We start from the raw sequence: 25000 nt of genomic DNA on the forward strand, positions 1-25000 counted from the left end.
AAGATGTCTCTACCCATAGTAAGGGGCTGGAACGAGATGATTTTTAAGATCACTTCCAACCCAAACCATTCTATGATTCTAAGAATCTCTGGAGACCATATCATCTTATTCATGTTGTCCCTGCTACCTAGCAGGCCTCATGAAAAACAAGTAGGTTTGACACAAGCAAGACAAAAATACCATGCCAGAGCATTTTCCTTCAGCCACTTGAGACCACAGGCTGCTCGGAGACTGAAAACCTTGGGCCAGGTTCGCAGTCTGTCTGTCCCCCTTGAATGGCCCTGGTGAGAAAGAAACAGCTAAATTCCAAGCTGACCCCAGCTGGATGTCACCCTTTGTGTCTGAGAGGCATTAGCAGGACTGGTCTAAACAGCAGAGTGTACTCAGGGTTGCTCAAGCAAGAGGGGAGAACAGTGGTAAATAAGAAAAAGGTTACTATGGAAGGAGGGCTCCAGGAATAGGAAACGTGAGCCTTCATGCAGCAACGTGCCAAGGGGATCTGTCCCTCAGAGGGAGACGAGCTGCCTGGTAAAGCTGCCCAGCAAAGCCCTTTCTCAGCATAAATGTAAAGTCAGTCTCACCTTTCCTTGCTCACTGGAAGGTTTGTGAGCCCCTCTAGTGTCTTACCACTTGATATAGCCCCACAATTCAATTCAGCACCTTTATGGAAAGGGTTGTTCCCCAGAAATAGTCCTGTGTCTTGGTTTCAAAAGGAGAGGTCACAAAGATGAAGGGATTTGGGAGAAGATTCTGGAAGTCCAAGTGGAGAAGACAGGGTTTTGGTAAGCACTGTAGCACTTTGTAATGTTCAGTCTCATGGGGAAATGGGAGGTAATAGGGAAAAGAGAAAATAAACAGTGAAAATCTGGCAAGGTTTATGACTATATTAAAGTCAAATAAGTATCACTCTAAACATAAAAACCCAGCCCAAGCACAGCCAGACCTAAGGAAATCACATTGGCAACTCAAATACAAGAAAAAATAGAGATTGTTTACTTGGCATCAAATTGTACTTTTCAGGATATTCTTTTCAAGTAACAAATATGAAGAAATTGTCTAAAATTGAAGTGACCAAAGAAGGAAGTGCTATTAGTGGTTCATGTGAAGGACTCAGAGGGACTGGACAGGCTGGGTTGCCCTTATGAACAGAGTATTTCCCTGGATGTTAATGGATTGTTACATCAGTTCACAATTTTATAGATTTTAACACGGGAAAAAACATGATTATCGTTTGTTTTTCAGTGTAAGGCATGAAGTTTCACATGACACCTCCAGTTTCATTCCCTTCTGCTTTGTTTACACTGCAGAGGAAGTTTTCAGGCTGAGGTCCTTGGAGCCCACAAAAGGTTACTGAGAAAGGCAGTTTCACACATTCTTCACAGCAAACCACATATGTGAAGTTGATTTTAAAAAAGCCTTTATCTTCACTGGGAAATTTTTAGCTGCCCACAAATGAAAACAGTTGAAAGGAGCTTGGAAAGACATCAAAGTTTAAGCTAAAGGCCGAAAATGGATAGTTTTCTTTGTAGCCATAAAGAGTGAAGTAGCCAAGGCAAAGACAAGGAAAGACTATCACTAAATTATCTCAGAAGACCTCAGGGTGGCAAAGCCAAAAGCTTTGGCCCTAGAGGTTACCTGAGATGAAACTGAGGATTAGACCTTTAAGGATTGGGATTGTTCAGCCTGGAGAAGGAAAGGCTTCAGGGTGACCTAATTGTGGCCTTCCAGTACCTGAAGTGAGCTGACAAGAAGGATGGAGAGAGACTATATACGGGGGCCTGGAGTGAAAAGACAAGAGGGAATGGCTTCAAATGGACAGAGGGTGGTGTTAGATTAGCTATTAGGAAGAAATTCTTCCCTATGAGGGTGGTGAGGCCCTGGCACAAGTTGCCCAGGGCAGTTGTGGCTGCCCCATCCCTGGAAGTGTTCAAGGCCAGGTTGGATGGAGTTTGGAGCAACCTGGGATAGTGGAAGGTGTCCCTGCCCATGGCAGGGAGGGTGGGACTGGATGATCTTTAAGGTCCTTTCCAACCCAGGCCATTCTATGATTCCATGATTCAGGTACATCCCACAGAGACCCAGGGATGGTGATGCAACAGCTCCCTTAAGCAGCAGATCCATCTATCACATACCAGTACACCAGAAATCTCTTCTCAAACCTCATGCCTGTAGCATGCTCCCAGCAACCCCTTTGCATTCACAGAGCTGGCTTTGTCCTATCCCTAAACAGTCCTTTGCTCTGAAGCTGCCTCAGAACTCATCCACTGACACATGACATAAAAATCTTAATCAGGTTGGAAGCTGTTCAGAAAAGTTTCCAGTTTGAGGGGGCTTTATGCATGGTATGTTTATAGAGAAAACAGATAAACGAGGGGAGATATGCAATTCCAAGGTTGCATTTAGATGCCTTAGACAGTAGCACATTTCAAGTGTATAAACAGTCACTGCTTTTACTGCTCTCTCTGCACAGGGATGTCACAACAGTGCATGAACAGCTGATTGATGTGGGGCCTTACAGTTCAAGCTTGTTTGGGAGCTCCTGGTACAAGAACTGTGACTTCCTTGGCATGCCACTGGCTCCTGGGCCTAGGAAGTAAATCAGGAAGATAAATTGTTTGGCAAACAACAAAGGTATATTTAATCCTAACCAGAGGTGCCAGCACCTCACCAACCTCACAGTAAAGAATTTTTTCTACGTATCTAGCTTAAACTTACCCTCTTTTAAATTTACCCCTTTGAAACCATTCCTCTTTGTCCTGTCACTACAGTTCCTGATGAATAGTCCCTCTCCAGGTTCTTTGTAGCCCCTTCAGATACTGGAAGGGGCTCTGAGGTCTCCAGACAAGCTTTCCTTCTCCAGGCTGAACAGCCCCAACTCTCCCAGCCTTTTTCTAGAGGGGAGGTGCTTCAGTCCCCTTAGCAACTTTGTTGCCCTATTATGGATCCATCTCCTGGGTTTGGAGTAATTTTTCAAATGTTCTTAGGGGAAATTCAGGAAAGAGATGGTAAATGGAGTCAGCCTTGAAAAGCAAGACCATTGTGAAAGTTTGGAGAGAGGAAGGGAGTTGCTGGAGTTAATTCACGACATGTTGCTTACAGTTTCACTTCACCCATCCTCCAGATGTTTGTCTATAAAAGGCTCATCTAAGCTTCATTTCTTAACTAAAAGGGTTGATAGTAAAGATCTTTATCCTCCGGCTGGCTACTATTCTGATGAGCAAGATAGACAAGCACTGCCAGAGAAGAGCCTGTTCTGTGTGCTATATTTGTAGCTGTGAGAAGACAACAAGATATGCCTTTGGAATATAATTGCCTGATTTCTCAGATGTCCTTCTGGATCCTGGCCTGGCAGCTAATTTTCGTATCTGCGGTTTTAATCTCAAGATTCTTCCAGTTGAGTACCCTGAGTTTTTGAAGACAGGCACTGGTACTACAAGTTCTCAGAGCTCTGAAGAAATGCATCCTCAGAGTGTTACTAATCACTGCATTTATTATCCTGCAAATGGGTGAAGGGACAGAGGAGGCTGAGTGGATTCTGGTACCTGGTGCAGAAGCTGACTGACCAGGGATCCTGGACTGAGCTCAACAGTTTTCAGAGTGGAGATAGATATTTCTTTAGGGCACCATAGAGACAAAGCTCTTACAGTTGTGCAGCTGCAATATAGCACGTGGCACATGCCAGAGGCTCTGTGGCCTGAGGAATATGGATGAGATGTACCCGTGGGACAGTGTCCTCTCCCCAGCCACCACATTTTTGGGGAAGATGAACACATAGCCCTATTTAGAAAGGAACAAGGGTGACCACACTTAAGCCCCAGCACACGCTGGGTATGTTGTCCCTCTTCCTACCCTGTTGTAATGTGATTCCCTCATCCAGTCCAGGCCTTGTTTCTCCATCAGGAAACCAGCAGTCACTGATCCTTCTTTTATCAACTTTATTGTTAAATGTCCCAAAACCCCAGACTGACAGCCCAAGGGAGACTTTCTGGGCTTGGTTTCTGGCTTGCCCCAACAGAACACAAAGTTTTCTGTCCTCTTTCTCCCCCTTCTCACTATGGGAAAAACAGACAAAGGATCCAAACCAATCAAGCTGATGACCCAGATGCAGCGATGGGGATGGAGCAGCATGTGCACTCGAAGAGCTGAGGCAGCACTTTCCCCATCCTGAGCACTGAAGAGGAACCAGAGTAAATGAAACCTGCAGGCTAAAAATGATGCTGAGAAGACCATTTAGCTGCCTGCATTACATGGTGCTGGGTAACGGGGTGATCACACACCGGGTAGGCCATGAGGACACTTCTCCCTCCTGCAAACAGATCAGATGTCTGCTCCTGATCCAGTATTTTTTCCATTTTGAGTGTAGTCGACTCCCATCTGTAACCATGAGATAGTGGACAGCTGCAGCTGGCCCCAGAGGTGAGTAGAAAGCATCAGCCAGGGAACATCTGTCAGTGAGCTCAGTCCACTGCGTTCACTCTCATTCTGCAGCTCCCAACTAGGAGAGCAGCCAGGAAGAACTTGTTCTCCCAGGATGAGCCAGGAGTGAAGATATAGGGGAAAGAGGTTCAATGATGACAAACAGAAAGACACTAAATGCTGGCAGCCTGCAGGAAATGGGTCAGGAAATCCAGCAATGCAGGGGCCTGAAGGAAAGCAGCTGGAGAAGAGGAGCTGCAAGGTGGACATCTCAGGGAGATCTGAAGAAGCATTGCCTGAGGTCTTGTTTCAACCTGACAGATCCAGGGACACATTCACCATGAGGACACAAAAGCAAGTGGTGAAGAAATAAATAACCTCTGCCAGCATTGGGGCAATTACAGGGGGAAAATCTGGTTTGGAAGAATGAGATGAGTTTTAACCAACACACTGTCCTTGCTGGGAGCGCCAGGATGAGCAACAGCAGAAATCTCTTGTATCTGATCTCAGCATCTCTCAAAGGTCAGAGACATGTTACCAGTTTTGTCACGGTCACAAGTACCCCTCTTTGTGGGTTACAGCTGCTCTTGATGGGCTGCAGAGAGTGGCTGGAGGAATCTATTAATTTGTTTTTCCATTGAAGTTTAAACAAAAAATGTTTTCTTGCAACCATGACCAAGAAAGGAGGCAACAGCACAAGGCAAATAAACAGTCATTAGTGTGCCTCAGAGCCATGTTTATGCTTTGTTCCTGAAAAACAGCTTCTCCCTAATGTAACACTCTGTGCTAGAACTGGGGAAAGGGTGAGAGCTGGGCAAAATAGCCTGGGCAGGACAGGGGGGTCCCTGTCAGTTGCCCATGCAAGGGGACAGCCGTCATGAACAAGCATGGAGTCACATCCAGCTGGGGACAAGTGTTGTCCAACAGACACTTCTGCTTTCCTTTCTGTTTGATGGTAGGGCTTGTGCATATCCCCAGCATCCCCTCTGGAGAGTAAAACCCTCATGAGTCTGCCCAGAACAGCCATTCTCAAAAGAGAGGAATGTGTCATCTGCAGGAGGAGTGAAATTCATGCTTGGAAGGACCAACATTTGCCAACACTTTATCTTTCTATCCGCTCAGAGCCTGGGCTGCCTCTGTCTTCTCTCACAGGGTGAGATCTCTGGGTAGAGAACTCACATGTGGTCCCAGCATGGTGATCTGAGAGCAGATGTGAAATGGCCAATGGCCCCAAACAGCAAATGCACCAGGAAGGACAGTGACTGTGGGGTCCAGGGACAAGGAGTGTGTGGCCAGGGCTACACTTGGGATCTGAGCAGGCAGGTTTCTGGCGTGAGTCCTGTTTGCTCTGCTCTTATTCCGTGTGCTGGGACCCAGTCAGACAATGTTTATCCCCTTGGAGATAAAGTGATAAATCCGTAGCTCTGGTCTTTGTAACCCAAATCATATAAAACCCACCCCAAAAGGTTGGGCTGAGATTCCTCCCCAGGCTTTGTTTGTTTGCAGCTCTTTCCTGGTTCAGGTGGCTGCCTGGAGCACACCTGGCTGCAGGTTCTGGGCATTGGGGGCCCTTCTGGCTGGCTGTGAGTTTGTCTTCCATGGCCTGGATGCAGATTATACCTAAAGAAGATAATTTCATTGAACTAGACCATTTCTGAGCAACAACATTCCCAATGATTGTGTTTCTAATCCCCAAGGGGAATTTACAGAGGTATTTGGGAGGGACAATGTTAGGTCAATTTTGGAAGAGCTGTGATGGTTTGGGAGAGAGGCAAAAATTGTGGTCCTAACCAGCACATTCACAAACTGCTCTGCATTTCTGATAAGAGCCACTGGGCTCCAATCTGCTTGAATTCTCCTTAGGTCGAATATGTTATTCTTCCTTAAAATTGTAGTGTCCCCTCTTTGGACATGAAACCTCCCACTTCCTGACCTAAAATGGCAAAGCAGCCTTTTCCTTACTCCTTCTCAGTTGCAAAGCTGCCTTTCAGTGATGAGTAAAGTAATCCCCACTCATAAATTATTTTTATAGCATGCTTTTGATCTTGTGGTATGAAAAATGCTGAAACTACATCAGTTATTATTTTTCCCATCAGTTCAGAGTAGTGAGTTCAGTCCCCTTTAGGAAACCCTTCTCCATAATTAGGAAAGTGTCACAGGAACTGTTTATCTGAATCAGTGAGTCTGGAATTGTGAAGGCTGGGAATGCTACAAGCTCCCTCACAGGCAGGCTGAGCTTTTCTGAGATCCCCAATGAGATTTAGCAGTGAGAAAGGGACTGAGGGATGGTTATGTAGCACAACTGAGCCCTCAGTTCACCTGCTGTTTGTGGAAGAAGGCAGATGAAACTGTCCTGATGCCACTGGCCTTGCAAGGATGGTGCTTTGCCAACCCCAACAGTAAAAATCCTGCTTTGGGGTCATTTCCACTGTTTGTTGCAGTGATTTTTTTCAGGGAGAGTGGCTCTCTTGAACATGAGCACAGAGCTGAAGTGACCCCAAGCCTTGAAGGGCTGAGGGTGCCCCACAGCCCTGCCCAGTGCTGTCCAAACACCCAGGTTTGGTTTGGGTCACCTCTGTGCCCTTTGTTGATTAAATAGAAACAGGACAGTCACACAGAATAAGGACAAGAATAGAGGTAGCACAGTAAATCTGTAGTAATTGATAAAACATAAAGAAAATGGTCTCAGGGTAGCAAAGGGACAACTTGAGGCCATGGTTACTATTTGAGTGTTGTTTTACTTGCAGAATGTGCCAGACTTGTTTGTGTCCCCTGTAACTACAGTTTGGGATTGGAGGAACTTTAATCAAAGCAATTAAGGGCCAAGAGCTGCACCACTTATAGAAACACAGAATAGTTTGGGTTGGAAAGGACCTCAAAGATCACCTCATTGCAACCCCCTGCCATGGGCAGGGACACCTTCCACTAGACCAGGTTGCTCCAAGACCCATCCAACCTGGCCTTGAACACTTCCAGGGATGGGGCAGCCACAGCTTCTCTGGGCAACCTGTGCCAGGGCCTCACCACGCTCACAGGGAAGAATTTCTTCCTTCTTGAAGACTTTGGAGTCTTCAACCCCTCCTTCCCCTGCAGAACACAAATCACTCGTGTGGACACCACTGAGTGGTGACAGGAGGTGGATGTAGGAAGATGGAAATATCCCAAGCAGACAGGATCAAACCTGCTTTTTTCATTTTTTTTTTCATTTTTTTTTTCTTTTTCTGCATCATAAATAGATCCTGAAAGTAAAAGGTAGAAAAACAAGCCTGCAGAGCATGAACACAAGAAGCAAACACAGGGATTCTTGGTTTCTAGCAATGAGAGGCTGGTGCTGCCAATGGGTTGAGTCATCAAGGGGCACAGAGTGGGATGGGCGGAGGTGGGGAAGTAGCAGATGGACTCTCCAGATCAGCTGGCAAATGAACTGGCAGGGAAGGTACAGCCTTTCCAATGCAAGCTTGTGTGAAATAGCTTTGATCCTCAGGATGTAGCTCAGGGAATAGCCTGACCATGGCCACTTGAGGAACCCAGTGATGCTTGTGTTGTGCCAGGCACTAAGCCAGGGGCCTCCATGAGCTGGATCCATGTGCTACAACATCCCAGTGGCTCCTATATAAAGCTGTCCTGTGCCTGTATGCCAGCTCCATGCTCCAGAATTGCTCCTTGGAGAGCCATTCCAAGGAGAAATCCCACCTTGGGGATGCATGAGTGTTTGATGTATCAGATGTATCTGATGAAACATGTTTGGCTGATGTAGATTTATTCAAAGCTGGTTTGGACCCTTTTATTTTAATTCTATTTATCATATCTCATTAAATCCAACCCTGCCTTGAAAAAGCATTGGCAGCAAGACTGCAGAGATCAGCTTTGTCCCTGGGACAACTTAATCTTCCTTCAGGCTGTAGTTGTTATGGAGTAATAAAGATTCCTTGCTCGGATGTGCTCTACAAAAAGGTCACATCCTTTCCCAACACCCTCTACAGTAGCCCTGGGCTGTTGTGGGAGGGGAAGGGAGTTTCTCTACCCACAAAGAGATGTGCTGCCAGTCCCCTGCTCCCAGTTCAGCGTGTTCCCCCTGCCCTGCCCTGCAAGCTTTCACGCTGATACAGCTTTGGACTGGTTACACTGCTGGATGAGTGTCAGCCCAATCTGAACACCCACAACATTGCTGAGCCTGCAGGGTTCCTCCTGGACATTTTGCTTGTGTTCCTCAGGGCTTGCTGCTCCCCGTCTTGTGCATCCCTGCACTCCCTGGAAGATGCTGCTGCAAGTGCTGATGAATCACAGAATCACACAGAACCACAGAATCATTTACATTGGAAAAGACCTCCAAGATCACAGGGTCCAACCTGTGACCCATCACCACTTGTCAAATAGACCAGAGCAGTGAGTGCCACGTCAATTGTTCCTCGAACTCTTCCAGGGATGGTGACTCCACCACTGTTCTGAGAAGCACATTCCAACGACAGAAAACCCTTTCTGTGGAGAAATTCTTCCTGAAAATCCTTCTTCCTTCTTTTCCCTGTTTTTGATAAGCAGCATCTCAGAGCTGACTAACTTTCACTCTGCTCTTCACCTGGCCTTCATTTTTTTTCTCGGCTCTGCAACACATCCATCTCCTTTGCAGTGCTGCTGCTTCTGCCTTGATCTCCCTTTGAAAAGTTTAATTGTCCGGAGAATAATTAAGTTGAGCTCCTCTCCCTGCTGTGTAGCAGGAAGGTTTATAAGACCAACCTGAGCTCTGGCACTGGGTTTCATTACACTGCAGTGGCATTGCAGCTCAGAGATCCTGGCACTGGTCCCTTCTTCCCAAAGGACATCTTTTGCTCCACATTATTAGGGCAGGAATGACTGCAAAAGTGCAGCTCCAGAAAGACTTCATGTGACACTTCCACACCGTGGTGATCAATCCTGAATTTGAAAGGGGAAAAGACCTTATTCTGACCCAATTTTGGAGAAATGTGCCTTGGACCACCTTGAGCCCTGTACCATCCTTTACTGGTGAGGCTTGTTCTGTGTAAACTATCAAAACCCTCTGGGTTAGCCTGTGGGACATAATTATGAGGCACTTGCTCCCAAGGAGCAGCTGTGTTAGCAAGAAATGTGAGGCTGTAAAAGGTAATCACTACTCTTCTGCTGTGAAATACTGTCTGCAGCTTTGATGGGTTTCTGATAAAATCTGTGACTTAGGAACTCTGAGTGCCTTTCTTCCAGAAGATGGTTAGGATGGTTACTGTGAGAGAACGAAGATTTGAGGAATGTTGGGTGTGAGGGCAATGAGGACATCAGAGGTTCTCTCCTCAGCCTGAGTGAAGAACATGAGTTAGCTAACAAACATGCTTCTGGAGATTTGAGTCATCTGTTTTATAAGGGTTCTCAGAAGGCTGTCGGGCACTTCTGCTTTAAAACATTATTTCGTTGTGAAGAGCCCTGCAAAATTGTTATTTCCATGAATATTTCATACTTAATATGAGCCAGAAGAAGTAACAATGTACAATCAGCTTGTGATTTCATCCACAGGAAATCATATTGAAAAACACATGTAACACATGTCACTGCTTATTAATTATGCAGAACCTAATAAATTGCTAGATACTGACTGAACTCAATTGTTTAATTTTTCCCGGGAACAACAGAGTGGAACTAAGCTCTGACAGATTTGGGTTTCTTATGTTTTAATTCCTCTGGGGGGAGCATGTGAACATTTCTTATCAGAAACTTAGAAGCAGAGGGAGAAATAACCCTTCACGCTTGTCACTGACTCCTGGACCCTGATCAAAGGATGTTTCCTGTGGCATGGAGTCCAGTAGTGCCTGACTTGGAAGAAAACTTGTTTCCTGCCATGAGTTCTTCCATGCCTTGTTCTTGGATGGAATCTTTATCCCTGGATCTCCTCGTCTTTATATCAAGGCCTTCTCCTCTTTTCATATCTATACCTTACTCCAGGGTAGTGCTGCAAAGGAGACCTAACTGTGGAATTGGGCATTTGACCTCAATAGATTACAAATCTGGGGGAAATTGCCATTCATGGGAGAAGGAAATTATTTATATGTTTTGAGTCAAGTTTTGTGTGTTTGTCCCCAAGATTTCCCTTCTCCCAAAGGTGTTGAAGTTTTTCATTATGAATTTTGAAAGAAGCCTTTCAGCCTGATCTTTCAGAATCACTGCTCATATTTTTCTTTGATATATGACCCATATTTTGAGAAAAGTAGTGAAAAAGAAGAACCAGTGCTCCCCAAACAAAATAAGCCTCTTGCTTTGGGTCCAGTTCATCTTCTTTGTTGCTTTGCAAAACTACTGGGGGGAAAATGTAGTTCTGCTTGGGCTGAGCTAATTAGTTTTCCTCTGATTTCTTTTTTCACCAACCAAACTGAAAAATTGGCCATTCCTACAGCTGTATTTGCAAGTGGACTGGAAAAGCTCCTTTATTCAAACAGTAAGACTGTAAGAAGTACCCAAGGGATTCCAGAAGGAACAGTACCAGGGGACAGCACTTGGTTTAGAAGCATTTCTCTTGTTCTGCAGTGTAAAATCCCACCTTTTGCAAAAGAGAAACACAATGCTAGTGATTTATCAAGGGCAATGGTTGCATTTTAAGAAGCAGTCTTGAGCAGGGCAATATAAACTATCCCATGTGCTAAAGGTGGTTCCTATGGCCCTGGAAATATCATCATGCTCGTGGGTGCAAGAGAAGTACAAGAGAAGTAATGGGCTGTGCAGGGAGGACGGAAGGGAGGGACCACAGGCCTGAGCAACTGAGGGACTCCATGGCAGGGCTTTGCCTCTGTTTTTCCAGAGCTATTTTTACTCCTAATGATCCCTTGGTTCTGGTGGAAATGAGCTCAGTAGTACATTGCTTCCTGTGGTTACCTGCCAAGCCAGAGGCACCCGGTCCCACCAGTCCTTGGGGGGCTGCAGGACCCTGCCCAGAGTGTGCCAGCCCCGCCACAGGACCCACCACGCTTCCCTCTGCTGCCTGTGACAGTGTCCATGGGCTGGGCAGAGGGGTGTGCTGCAGGTGGATGCAGGCAGAGGGGACAGTTTCCCTCCTGTCTCACTCAGGGGACCAGTGCCAGCCCAACACAGTGGGTGCTGTCCCATCTCCTGAACCACAGCCAGAGCCCAGCCCTAGGACAGCACTGTGTGTCTCCTTCCATACTGCCTGTACTGCTCAGGGCTCCACCAGCCTCCCCAAACACACAGTGAGCATGTCTGTATCCTCCCGGAGGACGTTCACATTCCCAAACCACCTCCCAGGAGAGTACTTTGCTTTTTCCTAAATTGCTGATTGGATTTGAGAGCAATTTCACAGAAAGCCTGGAATAGCTCAGTCCTTTCCACTGTTTTTTGGACTCGTCCATGACTTCATTTAACTGTTGGGACGTTGAACTCATGGGAAGTTTTACTTATTTGCAACCGGTGCTTCATGAGAGGGCCTTGGTGAAGGGAGATGGCTTAGCAAGACCTGTCCTACCTTCCCTGGGGACAACGTGCAGGTAGATACTGCAAATGGATCTCCCACCTGAAATACTGTGTACAGTTCTGGTGCCCCCAAAAAAAGAAGGACATGGAATGTTGGAACAAGTCCAGAGGAGGTCACAAATTTGATAAGGGGTTTGGAGCACCTCCTCTGTGGAGATAGGCCAAGAAAGTTGGGGCTAGTCAGTCTGGAGAAGGGAAGGTTGTGTAGAGACCTTCTAGCACCTTCCAGCATCTAAAGGGACCTACAGGAAAGCTGGAGAGGGACTTTTCATCAGGAACTTTAGTGACAGGACAAGGGCGAATGGCCAAACCGAAGGAAAGTACGTTTAGATTAGAGATTAGGCAGACATTCTTGGCTGTGAGGGTGGTGAGGCCCTGGCACAGGTTGCCCAGAGAAGCTGTGGCTGCCCCATCCCTGGAAGTGTTCAAGGCCAGGTTGGATGGGTCTTGGAGCAACCTGGTCTAGTGGAAGGTGTCCCTGTCCACGGCAGGGATTGGAGCTAGATGAGCTTTAAGGTCCCTTCCAACCCAAACCATTCTAGGATTCCGTGTTAGACCAGCAAAGGTGGAGAATGGGTCCCTCTCATCTACATGGGGCCCTTCTCTTCCTCCCCTCCAGCTCAAAGTTTCAGCTCTCACCCTTGGGAACATGCCCTATAGGTCTCTCCAGGGACAAGATGAACACAGTGTCTTATCCCTGGCCTGATGATTACTGCCTGTCTCTGTCTAGGGATGGGAAAATGAGGAGGGAACAGTTCATTATCTTAATCTTTCCCAATGAACCTATAAAGTGCTGTGTGTGGGAGGGCTGTGAAATCAGGTCAATGCTTTTTGGGCTACAGTGAAATTCCTGTCTAATTCCCCAGGTCCCAGTAACATGGAAGCTCCTATCCTGGAGCACAGTTTCCACCAGGGACACCACGAACAAATAAGCCTTAATCTTATTATCTTGATGCTCTTTATTAGCCTGGCATCCTTTTGATGTCTGTCCAAGATGGATTGTACCTCTCTCTGTTGTAAAGGCCATGGAGAACTCTATTCCTGGGCTGTAAATAAAGAGGAAAAAAATTTTCTTGTTGATGAACAGTTTTAGTGGCAAACCTGCAGCCAGCACAAGAGAAGTAAGTGAGAAAGTGGAATGAGCAGAGGTCAGACTTGCTGCAAACAGGATGACTTTTGGAGAACAAAGCCCCTGTACTCAGTGAGGAAATCTTAGGGACCTCTCCAGGCTGGGAACTGACCTGCTGGAAAGCAGCTCTGTGGAGAAGGACCTGGGGGTCCTGGTGGACAAAGAGCTGTCCCTGGCCAGCAGTGTGTCCTGGGGCCAAGAAGGCCAGTGGGATCCTGAAGTGCATCCTGCCCTTCTGCTGAGCCCTGGTGAGGCACATCTGCAGTGCTCTGTCCAGGTCTGGGCTCCTCAGGACAGCAGGGATATGGAGCTCCTGGAGCAGGCAGAGCAGAGGCTGTGGAGATGATGAAGGGATGGAGCATCTCCCTGACAAGGAAAGGCTGAGGGAGCTGGGGCTGTTCAGCCTCGAGAGGAGACACTGAGAGGGGACCTGAACAATGTCTGTCAGTGTCTGCAGGGAGGGGTCAGAGGATGGACCAGGCTCTGCTCGGGGGTGCCCAGCAATGGGACAGGAGGCAACGGGCAGGAACTGGTGCCCAGGAAGTTCCACCTGAACATGAGGAAGAGCTTCTTTCCTGTGCAAGTGACAGATTGTCCAGAGAGGGCATGGAGTCTCCCTCACTGGGGATATTCCAGAACCATCAGGAGACAATTCTGTGCCACATGCTCTGGGATGACTCTGCTGGAGCAGGGAGGTGGGACCAGACGAGCCTCTGTGGTTCCTTCCAACCTTACCCATCCTGTGATTCTGTGGTGTTCACAGGAGTCCATACCTCCAATCCTAGACATCTGTGATGATAGGTAGGAGCTTTTCTCTTACTTGTGCCAAAAAGAATTGAATAAAAGACCTGTATTATTCCAGGGTGTGGTGGGTGAAAACACCATGATATCACTGCCTCGGCAGTGCCAGAGCCTTGGTCTCATGGTATAGCCCAATGTCTTTCCAGGTGTGGCATCAGGAGATGGTATCTCACCTGCCTTGCTGTGTCCTGCCTGAACATCACAGCATGACACCGACTCTTATGGGGAGAGGAGGGAGCCTTGGCTTCAGCTCCACATTTCAAAATGATGTCAGCAGGGTGGTTGTATAAGTATTTTTTATTTTTTTAAAGGCAGTCATTTGATACGGTCATTTTAATCAGTCTTTTCACTGTTGTATTTGTTATCTCCACAAAGCTTGACCCAAAAAGGGAGATGGACCAGAAATCAGGGTGAACCTGCCCAGTCTCACTATTCAGGCTGCAGTACTAAAAGTAAGCAGAGAGAGGAAACGCGAGAAGGTCAATTAGATTTTCAGAAGCCTTTCCATGTCAGGAGCGTTGCTATTAATGGACACTGATAAGGAAAATAAATAGTTTTGAATAATCAGGATTTCTATCTTGAGCACATCCCTTTAAGGTTCATTTTTCTTCAGCATTACAAGATGCTTATCCTTTGGCTGAGAAATCTCCTTTGTGAGAAGGACTCAATTCTCATGGGTTTACATTTGGCTTCCCAGCACAAAACATGGATGTTAAGGCTGCACAGAGGGTTGGGTCTGCTCATATTCCTGGATCTGTGTTTTCACCCAGTAGAGTTCAGGGCTATGGGTGAGGGAGGAAAAATCAGCAGGGCAATCTGAGCTGTATCCTTGCACATGTGGTGGCTGACAGCTGGTAGAAACTCCAGGTGACATAAGCCAGCTCCTGGGATGCAGCCAGATGTAGCATTTACTGTATAGGCTGTGCAAGAAGAGCTAGCCCAGCCTGTGGCAGACCTGGAGGATTGCACATGGATCAGCTTCCTGGACTTCCGGGGCTGCCAGCAGCTATCAGATGTCTGAGCACCTCGGCTGTCCCATCTGAAAAACAGGGATAAAAAACTCACCTCCTTTGTAAAGTGAGTTGAGATTTACTGGGAGAAAACTCTGGGTGAATCCCCTCTGCACCTCTGGGGCAAGCTGCAATGATGCATGAAGTGCACGTGCTGCTGGATTTAACTCTGATGGTCTCACCCATAGTCTCACCCAATCGCCTTAAATTAGAACCTAATGATATTGTTTCAGTACATAGAAATGAGCTGTTCCCAAAGGCCAAGATTTCTGATGTGTAATTGCTGCAAAGGTAAAGTTCTCTCATTGAATCCTGCTGCAGCCTGGGAAAAAAGTAGTGTGAGGGAGGCAGACCATTTCTCTCTCACACCAAATCACAAAATGGCCTTGGTTGGAACGGACCTTAAAGCTCATCTAGTTCCAAACTCTCTGCCGTGGCAAGGACACCTTCCACTAGACTAGGTTGCTCCATGCCCCATTCAACTTGGCCCTGAACACTTCCAGGGATGGGGCAACCACAGCTTCTCTGGGCAAACTGTGCCAGGGCCTCACCACACTCACATCCAGAGTAGGTGTGGGCTGTGTCCTGGGCTTTACCCCAGAGTTGGTGGGTAGGGTAGAATTTAGCTCTGTTTGCAAGGGAGATAAATTTCCAGGAATTTTAGGCTATAGGGCAAGATTATAATTTTCTTGGCTTTCTATAGACTAGTAGGACTGAGCATCCTCAGTTGTTTCAACGCTGTGGGTGCTGCCTTCTGGCCTCTGCTCTGAGCTGTACCTCTATTTGTTGTAATTAACTCACACAATGAGGTGGTTAATGACAACATGTCACTGCCTCAGAGTCTGAAGAGCAATTGGCAGAGGGCTGCCCACAGTGGGAAAAGGGAGATGTTGGCACAGACCATCCCACAGCACCGGGTCTCTTTGCTCATCAATTATCTGCTTTACCAGGGCTCTGATTTGCAATAAATTCAGGACCCTGCTGGGCTCCAGAGTGGGAACACTCCCTGGCACCAAGGATGCTTTATCCCTCAAGTGTGAAATTGCTGCACAGGGGAAATGAAGAAGGAACATTAATTCCTGTGATAGCTTTGCTGTGGAAAGATACTTCATATTTTCCCTATGCAAAATGCTCCAGGCATACTAATGACCCTCTAGTGTAGGTACTGCTGTTAGTGTTATGGTTTGTTATTGGAATGAAAACGAGGGACTGAGCATATACTGAACAAGAGCTGGTGGGCAGCAGTGAGATTACCAGGCCCAGGAATTTGTCCCTGTTATTTCGAGTCTGACATTTCTCATATTTTAGTAAAAATACAAAAATTTCTAACAGGTGGAAATGCTCACTTGCATAGCAGGTATGGTTCCTCAAGTATCTGGGAAGAAAAGGAAAAACAAGCTGATGCCAAGGCACCTTCTTTTTTTTTTTTTTTTTTTTTTTTTTACTTTTCATAGAATCATAGAGCCACAGAATGGTTTGGGTTGTAAGGGAGCTTAGAGATTATCCCATTCCAACCACCCTGCCAGGGACAAGGACACCTTCCACTGGACCAGGTTGCTCCAAGTCCCATCCAACCTGACCTTGAACACTTGGTCAGGGCTCAGAGCAACCTGGTCTAGTGGAAGGTGTTCCTGCTCGTGGCAAGAAGGTGGAATGAGATGATCTTTTAGGTCCCTTCCAGCCCAAACCAGTCTGTGATTCTCTGATTCCAAGAAGAAGAATGCTTGTGGGTTCATATTACACTGCAGACAGGCATGTTTGTCCTCATAGATATCAGATATTTACTAAAGATAAAGTTTGGAAAGAACAATTTTTCAAAGCAAACTCATTACCAGAAGGTCTGGTAGAAAGGCAAAAACCTTCAGAAACTTGAAAAATGGTTGAGTAATGTTAAGTTGGCACATAGCGATATTTTGATGTTAACAGTGAGTAAAATGAATATAAATATGTATGACATGACTTATTTAAGCTGCTAGATTATCCCTGAATTGTTTGATATTTTATATATAGAACATGGTATTAAAAAAACCCCAATATCTACAAGTAGAGCCCTCACAATTGTATCTGGAAATATCCCAGCTCTTCTCCAGTGTGTATATAAAAAACACCTGGATGTAGGCGGTCAGCAAATGTTGCCCAATTGATGGCAACTGTTGTCAACATCAACAAAAATAGATGGAATAATTAAACATTTCTTCTGACATTATCAGATACAAAATGTGCAGCTTTGACCACAAATGATGACAAATTCAGCTGGCTACAAGCTCAAATTTTTTAGGGAAAAATTATCTGGTGAAAACATGCCAAAACTCACATTATTCTCTTAGTGACTGTAATCCACTGCTGCATTACTGCACTGTTATAATAGAACCACAGAATCATTTAGCTTGGAAAAGACCTCTAAGATATCTGTGTGTTATTGTACATGTTGCTGGCAGAAGACACTTTTTTAATGTTATCATGTTAATATTATATTTAAAAATATATTTTGCTCTAGAAAATAAAAATATATTTAAAAAAGCAATAGGGGCCAATACCTCTTCTTTCACTGTAAATGTTTCCAAGTCTTAAAGAAGTTCCAAGAGTCCCATCATAAATATATGACATAAAAAAGGGATAATTACTGGTCTATCTGAACTGAGACCCAAACCCCCATGTACACAGCATGATAAGCCTCTTCCCTAAACAATTTAGGCAAGTGTTGCAGTGTAGGGGAAAGGAGACAGGGAATAAATTCTGCTTTTTCCAACTGTCTTATTCAACCAGTCTTTCCCCCATGGTTTTATTCTCAGAGGAAATTGATTTGAGCCGGGTGAAGGAAATATCCCGAAATGCCAACGTTTCTCCCTTTATACGCCATGGGAATTTGATTCCTGTTGACAAGTTGCAAGTCTTTAGCATAAACAGTCTGCTTGGGAAACCGAACCATCCTGGCCCCAGATAATTGTTGTGTAAGTTCTTGGCGTCCTGAAAAATTAATTAATTAATTAAACAAAGGGAAAAGGTAATTAAAATGACTGTGTTCCTAATTTGCTTGATCAGAAGCAGCAGTATGTATTTTATTCTCTCATCCCAGTCCAGTGCAAGTTCCAGAGCAGCAGCAGAGGTCAGTTTGACCAAGGATGAACAACACATCCTACCCTAAAGGTGCTGGTTATTTCCCCATAACCAGCGCCAAGGCTTGACTGACTGATTGCTAAAGCAAACAGCCGTGAAGAACACTCATGGAAATGCCTCTTCTTGGCCTCAGGTGTTTGCAAGGTAACAAAGGCAGGGGCTTTTCCTATGGCTTTTTGGCAGCAAAAGACTTGCTGGTCCTTCAGGGTGGGTTTTGATCCACAAAGATTGAGTGCTCACAAGCTGTGATGCTGCCAATGTGATGAGGCTGGAATGCTGGCTTTTATATCAAGTAACTGCTCTCCAGCCAGAAACAGTGTTTTCTACAGCTCAGAAATGCCCAACAATAAGGAGAAATGAGGAATATTAAAAATAGACACCTCCAGAACTTGGATAGCTATAAGGCATGAACAACTGTCACTATTTTCATAGAATCACAGAATCACTGAGGTTGGAAAAGCCCTCCAAGATTATCGAGTCCAGCCTTTGACTGATCAACCAGACCAGCGCACTGAATACCACATCCAGTCATTTCTTGAACACCTCCAGGGATGGAGACTCCACCACCTCCCTGGGCAGCCCATTCCTTCTGGAAACCTGGCGGGTCTGGCTGCTCTTCTTGGATCCCACCTCACACCAGATCCCCCAGCTGCCTCTGAACCATGGCAGGAGTTGGTGCCTCTTTGCAGGGGCTGTACCCAGGCACTTATTCAAGCTTTAGAGTCCCTACTGGAAGCACACTGTGTTTGAAGAGGGAAGAAGTATCTCACTATGTGCTGTTACAAGGATCTACTCTGATTCATTTCCAGGAATGAGCTGCAGGACTGGCTGGCTGGCAGCAGCCGATTCCTCTGCAAGCAGCTGGGTGCTGAGCCCTCTGAATGGCACAGCACTCAGCCCTCCACTATTGTCTGTGTTGCTTTTACATCAGGAGCTTCAAATCCCAGGTTTCCAGTTCTCCTTTTCCAGACATTTTTTGCAACGGTTTCAGTAAGCCTTGCTGCAGGGTAAGATACAAGCAATAAAGAGGTTTTTGAGGTTGATTTAGTGCCTCAGCATCACTCCAGTTATTAATCTATCCACAGTGGAGGTTTATTGCTGTGTATACCACAGACCAATAAAGATTATCACTGAATTAATTCACAACAAGTGTGTTGTTAGGCTTGAAGCCAAATACTCTGTGTTATCAGTGTGCATAAATACTTCAGAGTAATTTCTCAATGATCCTGTCTTAAATGGACTTCTAAAGAAAAACCAGTCCAAATAAACTATCTTGAAAGTAAAAAGAACAAATGTCACCATGTTCTTGCATCAGATCAAACATATCTGACTCATTTGTTACTGGACTCAGGGTGTCTGTTACCAAGTGATGATGCCCAGTTTCCCTGGAATGCAGCAGATCTTCTCCCCTGCCTCCATCTTCATGCTCTTTGAAGAAGGAACATGCAGGGAATGTGCTTCCTTCTTGGCTCTTGACCTTCCAGGACATTTCTGTCTTCCCACTTTCTGTCTTGTACTTTCTCAGCAGAGCACTAAGACTTCTGTTGCACTTTCAGTTTCTACCCAGGAGCAGTGAAAGGCTCTCCCTCACTGTTGACTCTTTTGAAGGAGCTGACAGTTCAAAGAGATACTGGAGCTATAGGGGTTGGTGACAAGAACACAGTTCAAAAGAAGCCAGAAATGTTTGGGCACTGGCCAGAATCATTTTCTGTTTGTGCAAATTACAGAAAGTTTCCATCATCTGTTGAAAAATTATTCTAAAAATAACTTTCCCTTGAGTGTTGCATATCCTGAGACCTGAGCAGATGACATGGGTGCTGGCAGTTTGGAGACCTTCACCTGTGAGAGGAAGGGAAAGAGATTCAAAAATAGGGAAAGGCCAGGACCTTCTCAATACTTCACTGTTGTCAGCTGGGCGATATTTAAGGCATATTTCATCTAAGAACAGACAAGACAAACACATCTCTTCCCTGAATTGACTCTCACAGCCATATTCTTGCTGTCCAGGTCCCTACCATAAAGTTCTCTATGGCATAATCTTGTGTTGGAAGGGAAGAAACTTTCCACCTTCTTTTACAATAGGATATGCATGAGTTTATCTAACCCTTTTCCTTCCAGGAAGAGTCACTGTGCTGGTGCTACAGGGAGCTGCCCCAGGAGGCTGTAGTGAGGCTGTAAGCAAACCACTGGGTGATATATAGCCCAGGAGCATTTTGTGGACTTGGCAGCACTTCCAGCTTCTGTTTTAGCTAAAGGCCCTTTCATTTAAGATGCTGGAGCACCAGGGAGCAAGCGCTATTGTGCCTGCTTCGGTGCCACAGGGGATCTTCAATGGCCACCTGTAGGTTCATGGAGTGGCCATCACTTCAAAGTGTAGGGTGAAGGTACTGGGAGAGCCATGTGTGTCCCTGGGCTCATGGTTTTTTGCAGCAGTGCTTCACAAACACTGTCACAAGTCAGCCCATGATTTATTAGGGGATGGGAACTTGGCCTGCTTGCCAAGCTGGGGCCAGTCCCACTGTGGAACTGGCTTCTATATCTTAAACAAACAGGTTAAAGAAAAGCAACATGTCTCATCTTTGTGTTGGAAGACATCCCAGTGCAAGGTCTGTTTGCCTTACTTTGGAAACTGTGGCTGTAAAGGAATTTTTGAAGGGGAGTAGAAAAAAAGTAAATGTTTTGGAGCATGATGGACCCAGCTGACACCTCCGTTTGTCCAGTGGGTCAGGCCATGCTGACATAGGCCAATCCTGGCCATGCCACCAGCTCCTGCTTTAGGGAGAGCACTCGTGTGCTGGGTGGAAGCAGTGCCTGGAACTCCCTGTCCCCAAACAGGACACGAAGGGATGATGGAGGCACACGGAGACAGATGAGGTGTGGGATGTGTGATTCAAACCCTGGCACTGGTAGGAGAGAGGAACTTAGATATGGTCAGTGAGGTTGTCCTAGTGATCTCAGCATTTGGAGAGGGTAAGTGTTGATCTACCTACTTGTTTTGAGGGGCAGCTTTGTACAACCACTGCAGCTGGTGAGCTCCTTCCTCAGGGTTTAAAAGAGGCTGAAGCTGTGACATGACCATGGTCTGCCATTAACTGCAAGATAAAAATTACGTAGCAGGGGCTGCTTGGTTAAGTAGAAACAGGCGTGACAAAATCCTGCTGGCATTCCCAAGGTAACCAGAGCAAGTAAAATATCAAACTGAGCAAACAACACTGTGCTGGGGGCTCTTCCCTGTGCAAATCCTGCCAATGTGCATCACATGAGGCAGTTTACAATGTAGTCTAAACAGGAGTTTCTCACCAAGACTATCTTCCTTCTTCACCCACAAAATTGTATTTTAAAAAGGACATAGGTGGTCCATCACTCTGTGGAGGGTGGGGAGGCTGTGCAGCATCCACACCTTGTTCCTACTGCTGCCTCCTGAAATGACCTTGGAAGGCCTGGCAGCCTCTCACCTTCAGCCCCAGCCAAGGAGCAGTGCTACTCAGAGAACGTTTATTGTAAGTTTCAAGCAGCAATAAAATGTTATACACCTGAAATTTGGATGTCTGACTGATGGAGAATGCCTGGGAAAGCCAGCGGTTAAGCCTTTAATTACAGCTATTTTGGGGGATCACTTAGTGCTCTACAGTAACTTGCATAAGTCCCAGCTGCATCCTATGGGTGTGTCGCCCTCAGCAGTAAAATTATTAGTGATGCCATTATTCCCTTAAAGGGAAAACTGTCTTATAGATTTGCTAAGGGCACTTTGCAGAGATATTCGGAAGCCAAAGGTGGCAAGATGGCTTAAGAGTTTTTACCAAGAGAGGAACCCCATGAGTCAGGGCAGGGTTAGTCCTGAATCCTGCCCACAGTTCCCGGCACAGCTCTAATTTTCACCGTGGCTGAAGGCTTTGGCTGCAGCTGCAAGGGAGCAGCGGCCAGGCCCTGCAAGCCAGGCCCCATCCTTTGTCCCCATCCTCTTGTTCTGATTCCCAGGCGTGTGGCAATCAGGCTGTCCCCAGGGGAAACAGGGTGTAAATCACTAATTAATGCCTCCCGTCTGCGCGCCATTCAAGCCCATTTGTGGTTGCTGGAGATATGCAGCACAGGCTCCCCGGAGAGATATTCTATAATCTGTTACTAATCACCGAGGCTTCAAAACCATTTAAAAGGCTGTGCCTGCCACTTGTCCCCATGCAAACATCAATCACACTCTCTCTGATGCTATGGCCTGAAATTCTGCATCACAGAGGAGGCTTTTGAACGCTTGTCCCCCAGTCCTGACTTCCAGCTTGTTTTATTGTCGGTGGTGATGTCGTTTAAGGTATTCCCTGCTGCTTGGAGGGTGGTCGAGGGGATTTAATGAGAAGACACAAAGAGACTATGGGACAGTAAAAGACAGAAAGCATTGCACTTTTCCGGGGCTACAAGGGCAGCAGTTTGTAGCGATAAGTCAGCTTTAATGCTGCACACACACTGGTATGCGTGTTAACAGGTTCAGGAGACCTGGCCACAACTGGGATCCAGTGTATTAATCAGATATAGAGAAGGTGACACTAAGGAACTTGCTAAAGAACTTTTTAAGCCAACAAGCTGATACCCAAATAAACCCAAACCCCTCCCTGGTCAATTTGTGGGTGTTAGAGCAGTCTTTAGACATTTAAAAACTCTAATGCTTTGGCGAATATAAAAGTCTACCATAAGCACTTCTTGAAATTGAGACAGCCAGAAAATCTCATTCGCTCTGGCTTTAGCTCAACTCAGTGAGATATTCACATGGCAAGAAACACGTCCCAGCGAGTGTGATCTGGGACACTGGAGGAAATCAGATTTTTAATTACTCTTGGCATTTCAGTGCCAGCAGCCAACCTGCTGGAAAATGACCTCACCAGTGATCAGAGTAGAATGTCAGTCTGTCAAACCAGTTTGCCAGCCTGTCACTGGGAGGAGTTTTCTATCTGTAAATTTATCTGTCTCTTCAACATGAAATTTTTGGACACCATTAGTCTTCTTTCAAAAAATAAATAGGCTCTAATTTTATGCCTGCAATCAACTATGAGCATAAATTTTCCCCAGCAGTGTTTAATTTTCCATACATCCAGTATTTTCCCTAGTAATTGAGAATCAAAATTTCTTCACCAACAGCGTTTTTATGAAAGCAGCCTGATTGATTCCTTTAATTAGTTGGCAATCACGCAGCACTGTATTTAAAAATGTACAAATATCAAAGATTTGAGGATTCATACTGAGACAGTGGCATCTTTGATGATTTCAAACGTGGAAGTTTGTTTTGCTCACAGGTGAACCGGCTCAGTCCATAGGGACAAAGTCTAACCCTTGTACAGCACAACAAGAAAATCTCTCCCTTTTTATGGGGACATCCAGTCTGGACCTGCGGCGAGGTCTGGAAGTGCCACTGCACCTCACTCCTGCTGACCCACATTGCAGAGAGTTGTCAGGGCTGGGCAGCACAGAGATGGGCTGGAGAGCCTGAACATAATCAGGACTATCCCAAGCCAGGGCTAACACCCCTTCTGTTTCATGAGAACCAAAGTAAATATTTTAAAAGTTAGTTATTTTTCCCAAGAGATTAATTGCCAGCCAAAAAATAGATTTTAAAGCTGTTTCTATTGCCAATATGAAGAGCTCTGTTTGTGTAGATATTGTGATGACACCTTAATAGGCTGTTGCTCATCTCTATGATCTGTGGGACTCAGTACACTCTGCTCTTCACATCATGGGCAATTTAGGGGAATTAGTCCTTAATTTGCTTCCATAAATGATGTTTTTTCCTTTTGAGTTGCATAATTTTGGATGTGATCCTCCACAGCAGAGGAGGCAGAGACCTTGTTCAGCAGCTTCCCAGGAGAGGAAGAGAGCCCTGGATGCTGCCCTGCCTACACCAGGACCCAGGAAAGCCAAACAGGCTGCTGCTGCTCCCGGCAGTGCTGTGGGGAAAAGTGCAATAGCAGAGTCACTCTTCTCTCCAGCAAGAGCTATTTCTTCTCTCTCCCATCCCAGTGGGAACAGCCAGCCCATCTCCTCCATATCTCTGCTGAGTTCTGTTCATTCATTTTCTCCCCTTTCTTAGGAAGAAAAGGCCCAGTCCTGACCAGTTCTCAGCTCATTCTTGGGCAGCTGATATCCAGTCCTGCCCATGCTGCAGAGGAGCTGTAAGCTTGGCTCTTGCAGTGTGTGTGTGTGGGGGGTGGAGGGTGTGTTAGTGTTGAAACTATTTCTATTCCTTCATCAGTATCCAATTTATTTAAAAAATAAATAAAAAGTCCTGTGAGCCATAATGTATTGTTTAATCAGCAGAGAGCTAGTTAGCAAATGGAAATGGGTGGCTGAGCCAGTTGCAAAATTCTTGGAAAGAATTCAGTGATTGCATTGAAAGGAAAATACCCCGGGACAGATCTTCCCAGAGGGGGAATGCAATTGAGATTCTGCTCAGTTCTTTTTGAATACATGAGCACTCTCTGGATGGGTACCTCCAACAAATAGTCAGAGAGGAGCTACAAGTAAAGGTATTAAGCCACCTTTCATATTGGAAGCTGGTTTCTCTTGGAAGCAATTTGGAAGCATCTCTCGGAAGCTACACCGCAGGGAAGCTCAGAGATAAGGGCTCTGTGTGTGTGTGTGTAAGGGTCTTATTGTCAGAGAATAACTTACACTCACTCCAGCCTGTTACATCACTACTTAATGCTTTCATTCTTAGCTCTGTTTATAGTCCATGATAACAAAATCCCAGAGGATTCAGAGACACATTTTCAGGCACAAGTTCTGGAAGGAAGGAGCCCAGCCCCAGCCCTCCAGTGCATCTGTGGACAGTTGCTCTCCAGATGATGCTCCCCTTGTGTCTGCAGGCCCAGCCTCTGCACCTCTGGGCCCTGTGGTTTGGAGTTTGCTTGGCTTCAGGTTTTCCTGGAGGCAGCCCAGGGATGGGCATAGGCAACCTCTCACCAGCATTGAAGGCAACCCTAGACACTAATGCCAGTGTCAGGAGAGTCTGATGGTTTCCAGGGACCACTGGAAATTCAGGAAACTGTTGCCAAATTGACTT

General features: G+C 45.9%; 1 protein-coding gene across 1 annotated transcript in view; it reads left to right on the plus strand.

The window, feature by feature from the left end:
• The window catches only part of ADRB2 (adrenoceptor beta 2), a 122340-nt gene that overhangs the window by 33632 nt on the left and 63708 nt on the right, over positions 1-25000 (plus strand). The gene's annotated exons all lie outside the window — the stretch shown is intronic.

Source organism: Manacus vitellinus, unplaced genomic scaffold (assembly GCF_001715985.3).
Source record: "Manacus vitellinus isolate BGI_N305 unplaced genomic scaffold, ASM171598v3 scaffold_25_pilon, whole genome shotgun sequence".
Classification (NCBI taxonomy): domain Eukaryota; kingdom Metazoa; phylum Chordata; class Aves; order Passeriformes; family Pipridae; genus Manacus; species Manacus vitellinus.